Consider the following 7,404-nt stretch of genomic DNA (forward strand, 5'->3'; position numbering starts at 1 on the left):
GAGTAGTTAGGATTCAGGCGTGAGTCACCAGCATCTGGCCCTGGAGTTTTCTTATAAAACCAACATCAAAGTGTGAGCTGCATTGACTAATACTACATGCATCACTGAGCTTCAATATCCAACCCATTCTGGTTCTGTTTTACTTGATACCATCATTATCACTTGTGTCTCATGGTTTCTCTGTCCTTTTTTCAGAGCCATTTCATATACTCTTCTGATCAGATTTCATTAAAAGGTGAAATGAATGCCTTATGTCTTCGATTTTCCACTTCTGGAAAAAATAGGCTGGGAATCAGGAGCCAGATTAACCTTACCACCTGAAATGATTTAAAAAAATTGACAAAATATTAGAAAAAATGGTTTAAAAGGCCCTGGACCCCAGGCAAGAAAGAAGAACAATACCTTGGTGACAGGAAACAACTGATATGAGCCCTACACGTGCCCTCTCACTGCCCTGAAAAGCTTATAGACAGAGGACTCCCTGAGTTAGAGATCTGAGAATCTGACAAGAGAAGATTCTCTTGTGACTAGAGTTCACAGTCCCAGAGAGGACAGAGTTGCAAAAAGACTCCAGAGACCTGGAAAAAAAATTGGAGGCTACTTAAAAAGCTAGACATCGATCTACCATTTGATCCAGCAATACCACTCTTGGGGATATACCCAAAAGACTGTGACACAGGTTACTCCAGAGGCACCTGCACACCCATGTTTATTGCAGCACTATTCACAATAGCCAAGTTATGGAAACAGCCAAGATGCCCCAGCACTGACGAATGGATTAAGAAAATGTGCTATCTATACACAATGGAATTTTATGCAGCCATGAAGAAGAACGAAATGTTATCATTCGCTGGTAAATGGATAGAATTGGAGAACATCATTCTGAGTGAGATTAGCCTGGCCCAAAAGACCAAAAATCGTATGTTCTCCCTCATATGTGGACATTAGATCAAGGACAAACACAACAATGGGATTAGACTATGAGCACATGATAAAAGCGAGAGCACACAAGGGAGGGGTGAGGATAGGTAAGACACCTAAAAAATTAGCTAGCATTTGTTGCCCTTAACGCAGAGAAACTAAAGCAGATACCTTAAATGCAACTGAGGCCAATAGGAAAAGGGGAACAGGTACCAGAGAAAAGGTTAGATCAAAAAGAATTAACCTAGAAGATAACACCCACACACAGGAAATCAATGTGAGTCAATACCCTGTATAGCTATCCTTATCTCAACCAGCAAAAACCCTTGTCCCTTCCTGTTATTGCTTATACTCTCTCTACAACAAAATTAGAAATAAGGGCAAAATAGTTTCTGCTGGGTATTGAGGGGGTGGGGGGAGAGGGAGGGGGTGGAGTGGGTGGTAAGGGAGGGGGTGGGGGCAGGGGGGAGAAATGAACCAAGCCTTGTAGGCACATATGAATAATAAAAGAAAAAAAAAAAAAAAGAAAACTCAAAAAAAAAAAAAAAAAAGACTCCAGAGACCTGCAGTATCCCCATGAGTATTCAAAAAAACTCATTCAATCATTTTGGTGTTGGGGATTGACTGAACCCAGGGCTTAGCACATGCTAAGTTTGTACTCTACTACTGAGATGCTCCACTCACTCCCAACAGCGATTGTATCAAATTTATTTTTTTTTTGTGGGCTGGGGTTTGAACTCAGGGCTTTGCGCTTACAAGGCAGGCACTACCACTGAAGCCACACCTCCACTCCACTTGTTCTGGTTATTTTGGAGATGGGGTCTTGCAAACTATTTGCTCAGGCTGGCCTCAAACCACAATTCTCCCAATCTCAGCCCCCCAAGTAGTTAAGATTCCAGGTGTGAGCCAATGGCACCTGGCCCCCAACAGAGTATTCATTGACTAGCACAAGAGTGTAAGGAAATAAATCACATCTGGGAAAAGAACCATCCAAAAGGATCAGAGGGAACAGTGTCCAGTACTCACACGGGCCTACCAGCCAGAGTGGAAAACACTGTCTGTAAGTCACAGCCCACTAGGAAGAGCTTACCTCAGGAGTGGCAAACACTTAGGCCAGGATGAACCAATCCCTTGGACTTGTCTAAAAAATCCTAAGAAGAGGATGGAGACCAAAAAGTATCACACTATTTTAGGTAACTTAACTATATCCTCAAATAAAGCTCAAGAAGATTTATAAGAATACAAAAATATCTGGCATCCAATAAAGTCAAATTCATAATGCTTAACATCCAACAAAAGATTATTAAGCTGATTGTGGTGGAGCACACCAGGAATCCCAGCACTCAGGAATAGGAGGCAGAAGGATCATGAGTGTAAGACCAGCCTGGGCTACATAACAAAATCCTGTTACAAAAAAAAAAAAAAAAAAAGACAAGCCTTCCAGTTCAGGACAAGATGGAGTAGACACTACTTCATAATCCCTCCTATGTAGTGCAGCCAAACAGTCTGGACACTCCACAGATGGGCTGGGAATACAGCTCAGTACCAGAACTTGTGTTAAATTCTTGGGATTGAACTTGTGTTAAATTCTTGGGACTGAACTTGTGTTAAATTCTTGGGACTGAAACCCAAGGTTTAATCCCCAGCACCACCAAAAATAAAATAACAGACTAAAAGATGGAGAGAAAGTGCAGACCACAAAAGAATTTTGAAACCCAAAGAATGACATGGCACTGGGTTTTCTTTTTGCCTTATATATTCCAGAATAGACACTCAAGAAACCAGCAAATTATAAATGTGAAATGGTTGCATTTTGTTTGTTTGTTATGCAAGGAAGTATGGAACTCAGGGCTTTGAGTGTGCTAGACAAGCAGGCCCAGTGGTATACTTTAAAAGTCTGAGAAAACCTTTTTTTTTTCAAGCCAAAGGACAAGAAGGGCACCATAGCAAGATAGAAAACTCTTAGGTAATAACAATCCTACAGAGCTGGCAGAATGGCTCAGTGGTGGAGCACCTACCTAGGAAATATGAGGCCCTGAATTCAAACCCCAGTACCTCCAAAAGCAAAACAAAGCTAATAACAATCCTACTCTAGCCAGACTCCATATTGAAAAAAAAAAAAAAAAAAAGCCTCCTCCACCCATGTCAGCAAAGGCCTAATAAAACTGACTGTGAAGCCCAGACTTCCACCTTCAGCAGGCTGTAACAACATATTACCCATCTTCCCAGGCCAGAGGCCTGTACACTTCCCAATCCCATGTCTGTTGCGGAGGCAGAGGGGAGGGCCTGGGCTTGCATACCCACCTGATAAAATGAGGCAGTAGCTGCCCCACCATGCAGTTTTGGAGACAACATACTAAAAATGAGAGTTTCAAATAAGAGCCAGAATCTCATCCCACAATGTTCAAACTGTTGAGGATTCAAAAAAAAGAGTGTTATCACCAACAAACAGAAAAATGTCAACTTGAGCAGAAAAAAATCAAATCAATATTCATCAAGAAGTTGGAATATCTGAGACAAGTGTTTTAAAGCAGCCATCACAAAAATGCTACAATAAGTGATTAAAGCCATACTTGAAACAACTGAAAAAACTAGAATGACTCAGCAAAAAACAGATGACCCAAGGGAGAAAGTGTTAGAATGAACGGAAAAATATAATTACCAAAATATAAAACTCACTGCCTGTACTCACAACAGAGGGAAAAATCATTAAACAGGAACATAAAACAACAAAAACTACTCAATCTGAACAGAGAGAAAAAATGAGCAGAATCTCAGGAACCTGCAGGGCCATCACAAAAGATCTAACATTCACGGTCTCGGAGTCCTAGAGAAAAGGAGAAAGAATTTGGGGCTAGAAAGTATTCCCAAAGTAATGGCTGAAAATATCTCAGTGTGACAAAGCAACATCAAACGATAATACAGGAAAACTATGCATAAATTTAGAAACTTAGCTGAAATGTCTTAATTCTTCTAAAAGCTAATTCACCTACCGTGAAATAATTTGAATAACCCTGAGACTAGGAAAGAAACTGAATTTGTAACTTAAAAATACCCTAAATTTTCACACCCTATATTCTGAATGGGAAATTATACTGAATGTTTAAAGAATTAAAGAAGCCAATTTTATAAATTGCTCTTTTTTTTTTTTTTTTTGCTATACAGCATGATCCCCTGCCTTGGCTTTCCAAGAACTCTGGCACTCCTGCAGCATTCCCCCTTGTCCAGTTCAATGTAGTTTTTGTTTTGTTTTGATTTTTTGGTGGTACTGAGGTTTGAACTCAGGGCTTCACACTTACTAGGCAGGTGCTCTTCCACTTGAGCCACTCTGCCAGCTCCTCTTTAAATCTCATCTGAAAATGGAAGAGAAACAATTTCCAAATTATTTAATGAGGTCAGTATTACACCCAGATATCAAACCCAGACAGTTAAAAAAGAGAAACATGCAAAATCTGGAATCAGGTCAGCTGGACGCTCTGATGGAGACACACAACAGCCTCCACCACCTCCAGTAAGTTTATTACACACAGTGGCAAACAAGGAGGTGGAGTAACAGTTCTGGGGGTGACATTGTACTTATGGGGAACAGAGGGAACCTGTGATGGCTACTCTCTGCATGTAGTAAACATCTTAGTTTTGACAAGTACCTGCGCTGCATTTTGCCCTCCTCCCTTCTGCAGCTGGGGGCTGTGCCAACTCAGCCTGCAGATTATTTGCCATAGCTGTGCTCATGTCAAGTTCTCATAGGCTTCTCATAATCCACTCTCCACAATAAATATAGATACCAAATCCTTGACAAAATATTAGCCAACAGAACTTAACAATAAATAAAAATAATTACACACCATTACCAAGTAGAGTCTGAAATGTGCAAGGTGGGTTCAACTTTGAAATTCAATCAGTATAATGCAGTATATAGCAACAGAGGTAAAGGAAAAAAATATGATCACATGAATTGATGTACAAAAAAAATCCAACAGCACTCATTTACAATAAAAACTCTCAACAAGTTAGAAATAGAAGGGACCTACCTCAACTTGATAAAAAGCATCTATAAAAATTACACCTACTATCACATGGTAAAAGTGGCATGTTTCTCCCCAAGATTAACACAAAGCAAGGATGTCTACTTTACCATTCTTATTCAACACTATATTGTAATGCCTCATCAATGAAAAAAGGCATGAAAAGTTAAAAAGGCATACAGATTGGAAAACAAAACTACTCCTATTTGGAGATGGCATGATTTGCTAAATAGAAAATCCCAAGAGCCAGGTGCAGGTAGTTCACATCTGTAATCCTAGCTACTGAGGAGGTAGAGATCAGGAGGATCGAGGTTCGAGGGCAACCTAGGCAAATAGTTCACAAGATCCTATCTCAAAAAAATCCAACACAAAAAAAGGGGGACTGGTGGAGTGGCTCAAGTGGTGAAGCCCTGCCTAAGAAGCATAAGGTCCTGAGTTCAAACCCTACTGCCAAAAAAAAAAAATCCCAAGAGCCAAGCGTTTTGCCACATGCCTGTAACCCCAGCACTTGGAGGTAGAGGCAGAAGAATCCCAAAATAAAGGCCAGCCTGGTCCACCTAGCAAGACTTATCAAGAAAGGAAAGAAAGAAAAGAGAAGGAAGGAAGGAAGGGAAACCTGAAGGAATAATAATTTTAAAAATCTCCTAGAACAAATATGTTTACCAGCTATAGAATGTAAGATCAATTACAAAAATCAATTCTATTTCTATATACTACCAATAAACCATATGGAAACCCAAATTTAAAATACAATACCATTTACAATATCTCAAAGGGAAATATTAAGGTGAAAATCTAATAAAGGACTATATAGGACTTATATGCTGAACATTTCAAAATGCTTAAGAAAGAAATTCAAGGAAATATAAACTGGGTATGGTAGCCCACACCTGTAATCCCAGCTACTTGGGAGGCAAAGGCAAGAAAATCATGAGTTTTAGGCCAATCTGAGCCAAGCTATTGAGATCCTGTCTCAAAAACAAAAAGGCTGGTGGTATGGCTTAAGTGGTAGATCACTAAGCATGAGGTCCTGGGGAGGAAGGAGAAGGAAAGAAGGGGAGGGGAAGGGAGGAAATCTAAGCAAATGAAGAGATGCACTATAATGGATTAGAAGAGTCAACACAGTTGATTGTCAATGCTCCCTGAAATGATATATAGGTATAACACATTTCCTACCAAAATCCCAGGAAGAAGGCTGGGGATGTGGCTTAGCAGTGGAGCACTTGCCTATTATGAGTGAGGCCCTGGGTACCATCCCCAGTCCTACAAAAAAAATTATCTTCTTGTGACTTGCTTATTTCACCTAATATAATGTCCTCAAAGCTCATCCATGTTATAGCATATAACAGGATTGCCTTCCTTTTTAAGGCTAACTAGTATTCCATTGTACATGTGTGCCACATTTATCCACTCATCTACCAATGGACAATTTTTGACGTCTGTGAATAATGCTGCTATGAATATGGGTGCACAAGTATCTGAGTTCCTGCTTCCAATTCTTCTGTTTTGCTTTGTTTTGTTCTGGCAGTACTGGGGATTGAACCCAGGGCCTTAAGCTTGCTAGACAAGCTTAAGCCACACCCTCAGGTCCTCTATTCTTTTGAATCTATACCCAGAAGTGAAATTCCTGGATCATAATGTAATTCAATTTTTTTTTTGAGGAACATACTGTTTTCCTTAATGGCTGTACTATTTTCTTTTATATTTCTACAAATAGTCCACAGGACATTTATTTTATTTTTCTAATTTTTTTTCTTTTTTTTTTTAGGGGAGAGTGTGAACGCAGTCCCCCACTACCACAAATTATGCAGTCGAGTTTCCCACATTTGGGGAAATCGCAGGGGTCAGCACATCCAGAGTACAATGGATAAGCCTTGCCCTGGGAAAACCACCTTCATGATCATGGTATCTCCCCTACCAGGTAAGTATTTTTTTTCATTTTTTTAATAGCACATATTAATTGTACAGGGCGTATGTGAGTTCACTGTGATATCTGCAAGTCCAGTCCCACGGTCCTACTACAGTGGTCTGGCATATAATATACTTTGATTATATTCACCTACCTAATTTCTCTTCCTTATTCCCCCTCCCCTGATTGTTTTTGGAAATGGGGTCTTGAGAACTATTTGCCCTGGCTGGACTCAAACCTTGATCCTCTTTATCTCACCCTCCCAAGTTGTTAGGATCACAGGCATGAGCTACCAGCACCAGGCTCCCCATTTCTTATTTTGTTGTTTTGCTTTGTTTTGCTAAGACAGGGTCTCACTATATAGCCCAGGCTATCCTCAATCTCTCAATCCTCCTGGTTCAGCCTCCCAAGTGCTAGGATTATAGGTATGCACCACCAAACCTGGCCATTTCTTATTTTTAAGATAGGAAAAGGCAGCATGAGTCAAGTGTTAGAGCACCTGGCTAAAAAGTGCAAGACCTAAGTTCAAACCCCAGTACTACCAAAAAC

At 40.2% G+C, this 7,404-nt stretch overlaps 1 non-coding gene across 1 annotated transcript; it reads right to left on the bottom strand.

Annotated features, from left to right (window-relative positions):
- Positions 1-6,711: 6,711 nt before the first annotated feature.
- On the bottom strand, positions 6,712-6,875 carry LOC141425064 (U1 spliceosomal RNA). Its single transcript, XR_012450174.1, has one exon. It is a non-coding gene; the product is annotated as a U1 spliceosomal RNA (small nuclear RNA).
- Between the last annotated feature and the right edge of the window lie 529 nt (positions 6,876-7,404).

Source organism: Castor canadensis, chromosome 7, assembly GCF_047511655.1.
Source record: "Castor canadensis chromosome 7, mCasCan1.hap1v2, whole genome shotgun sequence".
Classification (NCBI taxonomy): Eukaryota; Metazoa; Chordata; class Mammalia; order Rodentia; family Castoridae; genus Castor; species Castor canadensis.